Below are 14952 nucleotides of genomic sequence, written 5' to 3'. Positions count from 1 at the left end.
CTACAATTCTTACAACTATAGGAAAGTCAAATATTGAATAGAAAGACTTACGCTAAATTTGGGATGAAATCCAAGGCAGCCCCACCAACGATCCACTCCAGTAGATTTGAAGAGAACTTTTCCAGGAGTGTCGTGGTGGCTTCAGATCGTTGAACCGGCAAGAATCCAGATTGGAAACCTAGAGAGAAGAGGGAAAGGATGAACTAGAGAGAGAGAGAGAGAGAGAGAGGAATTTGTGCATGAATTTCAGCCAAAAATGAAGTTTAGGATTATTTATACACTGACCTTCTTCGACGAGCCACGTCACTTCGTCAACAAGGTCAAGAAGGAAATCCGTCGACGAATGTTTACTTTTCATCGACGAAATTCAGAACTACGATATATCCTCTCAGTATCTTCTCGTCGATGAGACATGTCCCCATCGACGAGCCCCTCATGTGCGCTCGTCGACGAATCCCCTGTGTTTGTCGACGAGACCCTATTTAATTTTCTTCTTTAATTCCTTCCTTCCTCTCCTCCTCCTATTATTAAATTACGATAATTATTCAGGTCTCTACATTCTCCCCTCCTTATAAAATTTCGTCCCCGGAATTTACTATCCATACGATTCATCATCCGTTAAAGGCAAAATGGTTTACTTATTTTATTACTTACCCTCACTTATGGTGGAGGAATACCGTAGATACATTCCAAGTCTTGGGAGATTACATATATAAAATAAGATTCTCTCAAAACTAAAAGACTACTTACTAATTAAACTATTACATATACCTGCAAAAGAAATATCACATAATCACTTACATTTCCCCTAGTTATAACTGAACTTCCTGGAACAATTGTGGGTATTTCTGCCTTATCTATTTCTTGAGCTCCCAAGAAGCTTCTTCTATTGCATGATTTTTTCACAAAACTTTTACCATAGGAATTTTCTTATTATGCAATTCCTACTTCATTCTGTCCAAAATCTATACTGGTACCTCCTCATAAACTAGCGAATCACTGAGCTCTAATTCACCATAACTGATTATATGAGAAGGATCTGAAACGTATTTCCTCAACATGGAAGCATGGAATACATCGTGTATCCTGGACAATACAAGTGGTAAAGCTAACATATAGGCAACTGGCCCCACTTTCTCTAAAATCTGAAACGGGGCAATAAACCTAGGGCTAAGTTTACCCTTCCTTTCGAAAACGTGACATGAAACGCAGGTCTCGATCTGACACTATACACACTAGCACTCCATGAGAACGGACTATCTCCTGAATATAAATCTTTTCTAGTCAGTTAAGGGAGTAGCTGATCTTGATAGGAAGGAAATGGGTGGTCTTAGTCAAACGGTCTATAATCACCCAAATCGCATTCTGGCTATGCAATGCCGACGACAGCTTTGAAACAAAATCCATGGATATATGATCCCATTTCCACTCTAGATAAGAAGTGGCTACAACTGGCCTGCCAGCCTCTGGTGCTCATCTTTTACCTATTGGCATGTCAAATACTGTACTACATACTCGACAATCTCTTTCTTTATACTACTCCACCAATACGACTCTCGCAGATCCCTATACATTTTCGTACCACCGGGATTAACTGTGTATAAAGATCTGTGAGCCTCCTCTAAGATGGTATTCCTGATGTTAGCATCGGAAGGAACACATAATCTGGAACAGAACTACAAAGCTCCATCATTTGTAATACATAATTCCTCCCCCTGACCATTCTACACTCTGACTAATACCTCTGCTAATTCTAGCTCTTCCTTTTGAGCAGCTTTAATCCTTTCCTGCAGTGTAGGCTGTACCACTAAATTGGCAATACGTGCCTGGGGATCACTCTCGATCAACTCTATGCTGAGTCTTTCCAGATCTAGCATAATCGAATACTGATTCTCCATAGCTGCCAACGTTGGTCCCACAAACTTCTTGCTCAATGCATCAACTACCACATTTGCTTTCCCTAGGTGATAACTGATGGTACAGTCAAAATCTTTAATAAGCTTCAACCACCTTCTCTACCTCATATTCAATTCCTTCTGAGTGAAGAAGTACTTTAGACTCTTATGGTTGGAGAAGATTTCATATCACTCGCTGTATAGGTAATGCCTCCAAATATTCAATGCATGTACTATAGAAGCCATTTCAAGATCATGGGTAGGGTAGTTCTTTTCATATTTTTTCAATTGCCTAGAAGCATATGCTACCACCCTGCCATGCTGCATCAATACACAACAAAATCCCTTCAAGGACGCATCACTGTAGATAACATAACCCTCACCACCTAAAGGGATGATTAGCATTGGTACCGTGACAAGCCTCTGCTTCAATTCTTAAAAACTTTGCTCACAACTATCGTCCCATTCAAATTTAGCGTTCTTCCTAGTCAGTCGCGTTAGAGGCACTGATAACGCTAAGAATACCTTAACAAAATGACGGTAATAATCAGCTAATCCCAAGAAACTCCTAATCTCCTGGACATTCCTCAGTCTAGCCCAATTCACTACTATATCAATCTTACAAGGATCCACAGAAATTCTATCCCCTGAGATGATGTGCCCTAAAACACAACCTTCTCGAGCCAGATCTCACATTTGCTAAACTTAGTGTATAACTTCTTTGCCCTGAACGTCTATAAAACCTACCTCAAATGCATCTCATGATCCTCATTACTCATCGAATATACCAGTACATCATAAATAAAAATAACAACAAACTGGTCTAAATATGGGTGAAAAACTCTATTCATCAAATCCATGAATATCGTATGAGCATTCGTCAGACCAAAAGGCATAACAAGAAATTCATAATGCCCATATCTGGTCCCGAAGGTCGTCTTCGAGACGTCTTCTGCTTTTACTTTCACCTGATGATAACCTGATCTAAGGTGAATCTTAGAATACACCCGTGTACCCTAGAGCTTATCAAAGAAATCATCTATACGGGGTAAATGATACTTGTTCTTAATTGTTACCTTATTGATTTCTCTATAATCTATACACATCCTCATAATCCCGTCTTTCTTCTTCACAAATAATACTGGAGCTCCCCACAGAGATACACTAGGTCGTATAAAACCCTTATCAAGCAAATCTTATAACTGACCTTTTAATTCTGCTAATTCTGCTAGAGCCATTTGGTAAGGTGCTTTAGAAATCGGTGATGTACCTAAAAGCATATCAATAGGAAAATCTACATCACAATCAGGTGACAAACCTAGTAATTCATTTGGAAACACATCTGTAAATTCTTTTACTACTGGTGTATTAGTGAGCTTCAATTTATTCCCTACCATTTCCTTCACAAAGGCCATGAATGCTTGACAACCACTTAGGAGAAGTCTCCTTGCCTGAATGGCTGAAACCAACTGAGGTAGAGATTGCACTCGCAACCCTATAAATCTGAATCTTGGTATTCCTGAAGGTTTGAATATCATTTCCCTCGAACGACAATTTATACTGGCAAAGTTAGTTGCTAACCAATCTATACCGAATATGAAATCAAACCCATGCATGTCCAGCACTATCAAATTAGCAGATAAAATTCTTCCCTGAATATCAACTGGACAATCACGAAGCACCCTACTATACCTTACTACTGACCTAGTCATTGTAGTCACCAATAGTTCGATGTCTAATAATTGTGTGTTTGCCCCACATATATTAATACACCCCCTAGACACAAACGAGTATGTGGCACCTGAATCAAATAATGCAATCACTTTAAACGAAAACATAATAACCATACCTGTCACCATATCGTCAGCTGTCTTAACATCACCCGAAATCAATGCAAAAGCCCTAGCTGAAGCCATATTCCTCTACTGGCCTCCACGTGGGGCCTGATAACCTCCCCAAGTAGGTCTAGGAGTGGGACCAGCACCAACGAGCATGACAATCTCTCATCACATGCCTTGGCTCCCTACATTGGTAACAAATACCTTGACCAGCACGACACTCACCCGGGTGTTTCTTCCCACAAGTCGGGCAAGCTAGAAGTTGCTGCATACCTTGAAAACCATGATTTCCTGTCTTTTGCCTCTGGTCTTTGTAGTAGCCACTTCTCTTCCATGAACCATGATCGATCCCCTGTTGGGAACAAGAAGGTATGGATCTCTTCTTTTGTCTCTGGTCCTCAACCTCCAATCGCTCTCCAACCTCTGCTATAGTTGCTTGATCTACTAGCTCAGCGAAATCTTGCAATTTCAATATCGATACCTACTTATATATTTCTCTCCTCAGACCTCTTTCAAACTGTCTTACCTTCTTCATCTCATTTGGAATAATGTACGGGGCTAAGCGAGATAGTTCAATAAACCTCATCGAGTACTGCTACACTGTCTGCTGTCCCTGCTTCTGTCCCTGCTTCAAATTCAGGAACTCCTATATCTTTGCTTCCCTGGACGAGGCTGGAAAGTACCTATTGAAGAATATATCCTTAAATCGTTCCCATGAAATCTTTATAGGCACTATCTTTTGCTACTCTAAGAGTTTCACTATCATCTATTATCTCTCAGCCTCTCCAGTCAATTTGTACGTAGCGAACAACACCCTCTGCTCCTCAGTACACTGTAGCACTGCAAACACTTTCTCGATCTCTTGCACCCAGTTTTCAGTGACAGCGGGATCAGTTCCTCCTGAGAAAGCCAGAGAGGATTCATCTTAATGAACTTCTCAATCGAGCTGCCATGGCCTGTAGAAGAACCACCCAACTCTCTAGAATTCCTGGCAATTTTTGCCATTACTTATTGTGCCATACTGTGCAATACTGCATCTAAATCACTGCCTGTAGCGCCTGAGGGCCCATCTCCCTTATTCCCACTAGCATAGGCGTTATTACCTCCAGAGTCCATCCTAAAAAGTCAATAAATTTAATTTAGGACCCTATCTCCATAACATATCATCTAACTAGTATATTATATCTTAAACTAATTCATCACCCCTGATCTCAATTCAAGGTTCAATCTTGCAACCTAGATACCCAACTTGACGATAGTTTACCATGGCTTTACTGAAATCCTCACCCCAGGAAAATCACATAAACCATCACAGAAGTTCTACATCGAGATCACAAAACTAGACCTCAAATTCTTTTATCCTATACTTTGGTATTATTACTACTGCACTCTAGTGTCTACAGAACCTAGTATCCTAGGCTCTGATACCAAACTACAATGACCGGCTTAATTTGCTATATAATTAATTACATAAACATCTTGATACCACTAAATAGCCATAGAATCAACCCAAATCCGTGGGTAGCGGGGATACACATGTCATACACAGCAGAAACCCAAGAAGCAGTAAAAATAAAATTACATTCTTCAAACCATAAAGTGCATAATACTAGAGTTATCTACAATCCACCATAATATTACATGTATACACATATACAATCCCAAAAAACATCAAAAGATACATATAGGATCTGATATCAAAACCCTCTGACCCTAGTACAAAAGACTCACCCTCCTAATAAGGTGATAAATACTGCCTCAGTGGCGACCCCGGTCCGTCGATTTATCTAGGTTTCCTGAAATGATTTAAGCTAGGGTGAGACACCTCTTAGTAAGGGAAATAAACTAAATACAACTGTGTGGTAACATGAATATTTAATGCTATAACAGATATACAATACATGTCACATACTTGAAAACGCTATTAATAGCATAACTGAGTAAATATATAAGTTCATAATTCTACTAAATCATACAGTTCATAAATCGTCTGATATAACTAGTAATTCTAAAATTTACCTAGGATGAATAGCTAATTGATGTCATGTATTATCCTCCATAACGGGTTGTGCAGCCCGAAGGCGGGACCCGGCAATGATTGGTTGACCATTGCTGAGTCAAAAATGTTTGTAAGTATGATGGGCCTAGCACACCCTAGTCCGGACTGTCAGGTGGACGTATACAACTCTACACTAAAAGCCACATCGACTATCCATCTCTCACCCCCTCTACCAGTAGGGGCTATTAGCACAAGTCTGAACTGAACTGATCTTTCTTATATAACTATGATACCGTGCTCCTGTAACTGATCTGAACTATCGTCTGGGTTCTGGTAACATATAATACATGATAATATACTATTTAACGCAAATAGATTGATAGCATGTTTTGATTTCTGTAACAACATAAATAAATGCGGCCTTGCGCCAATTACATCCATATCCGCGACTTTGCGCCGAATCATTCATAATTACAGCCTTGCGCCGAAAACATACATAATCCACGGCCTTGCACCGACTATCAATCATGGCCTTACGTTGAACATATCATACATATTGATCTAAATAAAGGTATTATTTATCATGTATTCTGAAATCATAACATACTGTATTATACCAAAATAACTGCAAGTATGCTTTTCCTGTAAACTTGATTAAAATAATACAATTTGAGTAAAATAATATTCATACCACACAATGCTGAATAAAACCACAACTTCCATTCTAAAATCATATTTCCTGTATAACAGATGTATTTTCCCAAATATGCATTTTCTACCAACATACTCATACATATAATATATGCTTTCTGAAAATTAATTTGCTAATAAGTAATAATGATTTTGATGGAAAATAAATGCTTTAGTTTATTCCCTTACTTGACTCCTGAAAATTTCCTAAAATAAACGAGTTCTGCACCCCTAGGGTTCCCCGTTCAACACCCTGAAATCAACATATCCCAGAACAAAACTTTAGTATTTTCTTGACTACTATAATTCTTACAACTAGAGGAAAGTCAAATGCTGAATATAAAGACTTACCCTAAATTTGAGATGAAATCCAAGGTAGCCCCACCTACGATCCACTCTAGTAGATTTGAAGAGAACTTTCCTAGGAGTGTCGTGGTGGCTTTAGATCGTTGAACCGGCAAGAATCCGGCCCAAAAACCTAGAAAGTAGAGGGAAAGGACGAGAGAGAGAGAGAGAGAGAAAGAGAGAGAGAGAGAGAGAGGAATTTGTGAGTGAATTTCGGCCAAAAATGAAGTTTAGGCTTATTTATACACTAGCCTTCATCGACGAAGACGAGCCACATCACTTCGTCGACAAGATCAAAAAGGAAATTCGTTGACGAATGTTTACTCCTCTTCGATGAAATTCAGAACTGCGATATATCCTCTTGGTACCTTCTTGTCAATGAGACATGTCCCCGTCGATGATCCCCTCATGTGTGCTTGTCGACGAATCACTTGTGTTCATCGACGAGACCCTATTTAATTTTGTTCTTTAATTCCTTCCTTCCTCTCTTCCTCCTATTATTAAATTACAATAATTATTCAGGTCTCTACACATAGGGTACTTGTCGACGAAAAAAAAATGAGACCCATCTAAATTCAGAATTGATGATTCATTGACGAACACAGGGCATTGTTGACGAAGGTACACATGGGACTCGCCGAAGAAGGCGTGACCTCGTCGACGAATGTCGGGTTGTAGACTACATTAAATGCACTTAAATGGCTAGTTTTCAATTTGTCCTATGTCAATTAATGCCTAACGGCTCTCCAGCGCACAACTTGTCCCTTTGGCCTTTAAAATGGGTCTTATGCATTTATTTCAAAGCAGTTAAGCAAATTGGTTGTTGAATACATTCATTGTGCATTCATTCTAGGGTTTCACCTTGTGCTCTCTAACTCTCTTGCTCTTTACTCTTGATTTACCTACCATTCACAAGGAGAATAGTGTATGGTTTTAAATTGTATTATTAGCTCAAAAGGGGCACACTTAAGTTGTATTGATTACTTGTTGTGATGGGTTCCTTGTGAACCTTTATAAGGTGACTCTAGGTGAGCATTATTTTTTAGGCTCTTGGTGAGGAGCTGGATTGTAAAAGCTTCTCCACCAATGAAAGAGGGTTACATAGTGGATTTGGGGAATCCTTGAGTTTTTCTCAAGGCGTGGATGTAGGCTTGGTGCCGAACCACGTTAATATCATCGTGTTAAGCTTCTTTTACCGTTGCTCTTACATATTGCGTGGTTGTTATTGTTTGCCTTGATTATAAATTGTGATATAATACTCTTGCATCTTGCCAAGTTATTTTGTGATTGTAGAAAAAAGTTCTATATCCACGAAAAACGCTTATTCACCCCCCTCTAGACGCATATCTCAGCCAATAAGTTGTATCAGAGCGAGGCGCTAGACCTTCGGAGTAACATCTAGAGCGAAAAGATCCAATGGCATACATGTTTGCCCAAGGACAATCCATTGACTGTCCACCTAAGTTCTGCGGTGTCAACTATCCGGCCTGAAAGGACCACATGTCTATCTTCATCCAAGATTTTGACTATAGAATGTGGAATGTAATCATGGAAGGACATTACATATTCAAGAATGACGATGGTGAGATTATACCGATTGGGAAGCTTCCACAAGATGATTCAATGGTGGCATAACTAAAATTTAAAACAAAAAAAAAAAATTCTTTATTGTGCTATGAGCGACAAAGAATATAATCAGATCTGCGGATGCAACACAGCCAAGGAAATGTAGGAGAAGCCCCAGCTAACATATGAAGGTACGTCATAGGTGAAAAAAAATCAAAAATTATATGTTAGTTAAAGAATATGAAATGTTTAAAATGAAAGAGGGTGAGTCAATTATTGCTATGTTTACTCACTTTACACATATAATGAATGGATTGAAAGCCCTTGGTAGGGAATATTCTATGGAAGATAATGTCCAGAAAGTCCTTCGCTCTCTACTAGAATCCTGTCACGCAAAGTCAACATCAATTGAGGAGGAAAAGGACCTATCAAATGTCACTCTTGATGTGCTTATTAGGTTTCTCATAACCTATGAGATCAAAAATAAAAACGTTGTTGCAGAAGTTAAGGCACCGAAAAAGGCAACCGGAATTGCCCTAAAAGCTAGAAAACAAAAGGAGCTTATGGAAGAAGAAGAAAATGATGATGATAATGAAGTCACTCTCCTCATAAGAAGACTTAGAAATTTCTTGATGAAAAAATGAGGCACCAAACAAAAGGAGAAAGGAGAATCAAACATAAGGAGCTATAACTGTAAAAATATTGGGCACCGTATGGCTGGCTACCCACTTTTCAAAAACAAAGGCAACAACCAACAAGGAGACAAAAAGAAGTTTAAAGCTATAAATGCAATCAGATGGGATGAGCAGGATGAGACCTTAACCGATGAAGAAAACGAAGAAGAAGTTGCAAACTTCTACTTTATGGCGAATGAACACAGTGAGGTAAATTTTGATGACGAATACTTTCCATCATATGAAGAAATAGAAGAAAACTATAGGAAACTTTATATTAAGTTGATTGCTGCTAAAAAGAGAAACAAACTTTTAGAAGAAATTCATGTAAGATATAAGCAAAAGGAAATTTGCTCATGTGATACTTTAGAAGAGAAAAATGCATCTCTGACTTTTGAAAACGAAAAACTTATCAAGAAGTGTAAAAATGACAAGGAGTCTTTCAAAAAGAGGTTGGAAATTTGAAAAACCGAATTGTGAAAATTCTTCAAGAAAACTCAAATTTGAAAAAGAAAGTTGAAGATCAAGATAACATAATTTACAAATTTCCAAATGGAAAAGAAAATTTTGATAAATTACTTGGAATCAAAAGATTTGGAATTTTCAAAGAAGGATTAGGGTATGACTTGTCATCATCTGAATCAATTGGTTTTGCAAACCTTTGTGCTAAAAGAAGCCCTTTGTCAAAGAAAATCCCTACACCCAAACCAAACCCCTTACATGCTAATAAAGTTTGCTTATATTGCGAAAGAAAGGGTTATGTACGCTTTACTTGCCCCTTTAGAGGAAACAGAGGAAGAGGGAAGAAATGTGAATGGGTGATTAAGAGCACTAACCCCGTAGGACCTAAGAAAATATGGGTATCAAAACAAATCACTTAGTGTTGTGTGCAGGTATGCTTGAAGACAAACTCTACAAGAAAAAAATGGTTCCTTGAGAGTGGCTGCTCAAGACACATGATGGGAGATGCAAGCAAATTCATCTCACTCACCTACAAAAAGGAAGGATTGGTAACATTCAGAGACAATGCTAAAGGAAGAATCATTGGCAAAGGTAAAATAGGTAATTCATCTTTGGCTATTGAAAATGTTTCCCTTGTAGATACACTTAAACATAACCTATTAAGTATTAGTCAATTGTATGATAAGGGATTAAATATTATATTTCAATCCATCCAATGCTTGATAAATTATTTGAATGGAAATACCATACTAGTAGGCAAGCGTGAATTTAACATCTACACAATTGAGTTTGATGACATTAAAACTTGTGACGTTAGATGTTTGGCTACAAAAAATGAAAATTATTGGTTATGGCATAGAAGGCTAGGTCATGCTAGCATGGATTTATTGCATAGGTTATCATCTAAGGAACTAGTGAATGGCTTATCAAAAGACAACTATGTAAAAGAAAAAGTATGTGATGCATATCAATATGGAAAACAAGTTAAATCATCTTTCAAAACCAAGAAAATGATATCCACAACAAGACCATTAGAACTGATTCATCTTGATTTGTTCAGACCAAATGAAATTGCAAGTATTGGTGGAAAATTGTATGCTTTTGTGATTGTTGATGATTTCTCTAGGTTTTCATGGGTGATCTTTCTTGTAAAAAAAAGTGATACTTGCAATTCCTTCATTCATTTTTGTGTAAATATTCAAAATGAAAAAGGAATGCCAATCGTTCACATTAGGAGTGATAGGGGAAAAGAATTTAGAAACAAAGAATTAGAAGACTTTTGTAATGAAAATGGTTATTCACACAACTTCTCTACACCAAAAACTCCACAACAAAATGGAGTAGTTGAGAGAAAAAACCAAACACTCTAAGAAATGGTTAGGACAATGCTTAATGAACATAATCTTCCAAAATACTTTTGGGCCGAAGCCATCGGTACAACTTATTATGTTAGTAATCATGTCATCATCAGATCCAAAATAGGGAAAGCTCCATACGAGTTATGGAAGGGTAGGAAACCAAACATCTCAAACTTTAAGGTCTTTAGATGCAAATGATGAAGGAATCTTTCTAGGGTATGCAATGAACAACAAATCTTATAGAGTGTTTAATAAAAGAACCCAAACTGTTCAAGAATCAACACGTTGTTTTTTATGAAACTAACCCATGTACACCCAAAGCAACTGTTGACATGGAAGAAGATGATCAAGCCACCTTTATTAGAATTACAAAGGAACTTAAGCAACTTAATATAAATAATGAACAAGATAAAGGTTCCCAAGACATAAAAAATGATCATCAAGAATCATCACCTCAAGAAGAGTCTAGGAAACCAGAAGAAGAAAATGACGAACTCCTTAGAGCTTGGAAATTTATTAAGAATCACCCAACTGATCTCATCATAGGTGATCCATCCCAAGGAGTTAACACTAGATCTGACTTGAGAAGTGGATGTAATCATATAGCCATTGTGTCCCATTTAGAGCCTAAGAACTTTGAAGAGGCTGAAAAAGATGAACACTAGATAAATGCCATGCAAGAGGAACTAGACCAATTCGAAAGAAATAAAGTATGGGATTTAGTTCCTAAATCCAAAAAAATACAATAATAGACACAAAATGGGTGTTTAGGAACAAGAAAGATGAAGATGGCAACACTGTAAGAAACAAAGCTAGATTGGTCGCACAAGGGTATAACCAACAAGAGGGTATTGACTGTGATGAAACTTATGCCCCTATAGTAAGACTAGAAGCCATTAGGATGTTACTAGCTTTTGCTTGCTACAAAGACTTCAAACTATTTCAAATGGACGTAAAAAGTGCCTTTCTAAATGGATATATAAATGAAGAATTCTATGTTAAGCAACCTCCAGATTTGAGATTCATACACATCCTAAATACATATACAAACTCTAAAAAACCCTATATGGACTCAAACAAGCACCAATAGCTTGGTATGAACGTTTAAGAAAATTTATCTTAGAAGATAGCTTCACAAGAGGAAAGTTTGACACTACCTTGTTCTTGAAACATAAGGAAAATGATATGCTGGTAATAGAAATTTACGTAGATGACATCATTTTTGGTGCTGCAAATGAGAATATGTGTAAATAATTTACCCAAACTGTAATGCCCTGACCCTTAGTATGGTCCCAGAGTGCTACTATACATACATATCCTATACAAATCCTTGGGAGACCACAACTACCCATCCTAAACAGGGACATACAAGTATTTCATAATGATTTGTACTCACATATATTGCATAAAACATAAACATTCATATAGATTCTAATAAACATACCAGAGTATCTAACTATTCATTATCTATATTCATCCGTACATAAAACATAAATTGTATTACATTCCCAAAAATAAAACCCATCCTGGCTAAATAACCCAGAACTCATACAAAACTTACGTCAGCTAATCAGACGCTACTTTCCAAAGTCTTTCTAAGAGACTAGGACCGATTTCCTATAACCCCTGAAACAAAGGTTGTAAGATTAGGGTGAGACACTTTTCAATAAGAAGGAAGATATTACATTAGTGTGTGACTGTATAGCTATATCCTTGTTTGAAAACAGTCACATAGATTGCACATTCTCAATACTACAATATATACCCGATAATAGATAACTCAGCATCATTACAAGTGAGATTTCATGAGGTTAGGGTAGGGTACAGGCCCATACACTATACAATCCCTCCGCCCAGTACTTAGACCTATGACTTTGCTTAGCAAAGCTTTTAAATCGGGTATATGCATATTTAGAACACCGTCTAGCTCGAAATTGTCATAACTATGCCACTAACTCCCTATGGCAAAGGTTGTGTGATAAGAAAACACTGATCGAGCCCTGTACGTACAGGCATTGTCAGGCATCATAACATACTATAGTCTAACTTGGCCATCACCACCCTGATCCCTTTTGGCCAGTGGCCCTTTTTACCAAGCCCACTACTAGGTACCCACACTAAACAATAATTACGTGTGGTTGCACTGTACCTCTATTTTGGGAATGGTACCGAGCCTACATAATATAGGATTTTTAAGGCTTCATATACTATTGAGATAAGCTGCGGTCCCAATATCATATATATAATTTACATTAAAAATTAATACCTATGCAATTCTAGTATTTTCACAATCTTATTCATGCATACTTTCATCCATACTGTGGTAAAAATCGGCTCCTAATCTCTCGGTTTTACCCTTTTCTTATGCTTGGCATGGTATATAACCGGCACCTGTGTTCTGCTAATTCTGATAACTACTAGGAACCTTAGCCCCCATAGTTCATATACATGCATCTCAAATTAGTATAAACTCAATTCATATCATACGTCACACTTATTTGGTCAAATATACATTTCTTATAGACTAGTTCGTAAAATATCATTTCTGCTGCTATTAAGAGTTTCAAGCATCTCCTACTTTAGTATTAGTGCAAATAAAGTAGTTTAAGAAATTTGGAGATCATATGCCAAAGCCCCAGTTTTTGTTGCCAAAATCGTAAAATCGTGAAAAACCGTAAGAATTGGCATTTATACCTAGTAAAACTTTGCAAGAAGCAGTCCATAAGTACATATAAACATAAGCTACATATCCTGTGGTTTCTTTTTCTAAAAATACCGATGTAAACAAATCCCCTTACCTTTTTCTCGAAAATTGAAACATGAGCTTATTGATCCAAAACTACGACACAGGATTCTCAAAACTTGGAAACCGAAGACCAATAATTCAATATTATTCAATCTAGTACAGATCTACCAAAACGAATTCAAATCCTTACCTTGATTTTAGGAACAATCCCAAAAGTCTTCAAAACGATGAGATGATCTGCTATAACTGTAGAATTTCCTCCCCTGATCCACGCAGAAATTTTCGATCGTGGAAACAGACGATGAACGGCGAAGGATCGTAGAGAAAGAGGGAAAAATCGCTGGTTCTAGAGAGAGAGAGAGAGAGAGAGAGAGATTTTGGGTTTTCTTACGCTTTAAACAACCAAAGATGATATTATAGAGCCTTTGACCATGTCAAATTTTTCGATGAAGTAGCGCTTTCGTCGACGAACCACTTGGACTGTTTGTGGACGAAACTCTTCCTTCGTCAATGAACCCCATCTGGATAATTCTTTGGTTCGCTCAGTATTTTTTCATTGATGACACTTTGAATTTTGACGACGAAGGACCGAAAGGACTTTGTCAACAAATATATTGGCTTCGTTGACGAACCTTGCTAAAATCCCCTTTTTATCCTTTTCTTATTTATTTTCCTTATTTACGAGTTCGGGACTTTACAATCTCCCCTCCTTATAAGAATTTTGTTCTCGAAATTGATACTATGCATATTCTACACTTACGGCTCAGTCCTACCAAAGAGTCAGCAGCCACCCACATAGCAACTCTGGCCCAAGTTTATTACATACCCTCACATATGACGAAGGAATACCATGGTTACAACATAATACTTCGAGAGATTATAATATACATACAAACTCCCCCAAAGTCATACATACTTTACTAAACACACATACATTTACTTACATATCCTTCTGCTTACCTATATAACTCTAACTATCTTTCAATAAGTGAGGGTACTTCTGGCGTATCTCGGACTCTTAACTCCCATGAAGTTTTCTCCATTGTATAGTTGCACCATAATACTTTCACTAGCGGTATTTCCTTAGTCCGTAACTGTTGAACTTTCCGATCTAAGACCTGTACTAGTTCCTCCTCATATGACAAAGCATCACTAATCTCTAGAGGTTCGTAACTCAACACGTGTGATGGATCTGACACATACTTCCTCAGCACTGACACGTGGAACACGTCATGGAGTCTTGATAGTGCTGGGGGTAAAGCCACTTGATAAGCAACTGAACCTATCCTTTTTAGGATCTCGAAAGGCCTAATATATCGAGGACTTAGCTTCCCCTTCTTCCAAAACCTCATCACCCCTTTCATCGGAGCGATCCTCAG

This window comes from Malania oleifera, chromosome 10 (assembly GCF_029873635.1).
Source record: "Malania oleifera isolate guangnan ecotype guangnan chromosome 10, ASM2987363v1, whole genome shotgun sequence".
NCBI lineage: Eukaryota > Viridiplantae > Streptophyta > Magnoliopsida > Santalales > Ximeniaceae > Malania > Malania oleifera.
The sequence above is the reverse complement of the archived record's forward strand: the minus strand, read 5'-3'. Positions refer to the sequence as shown.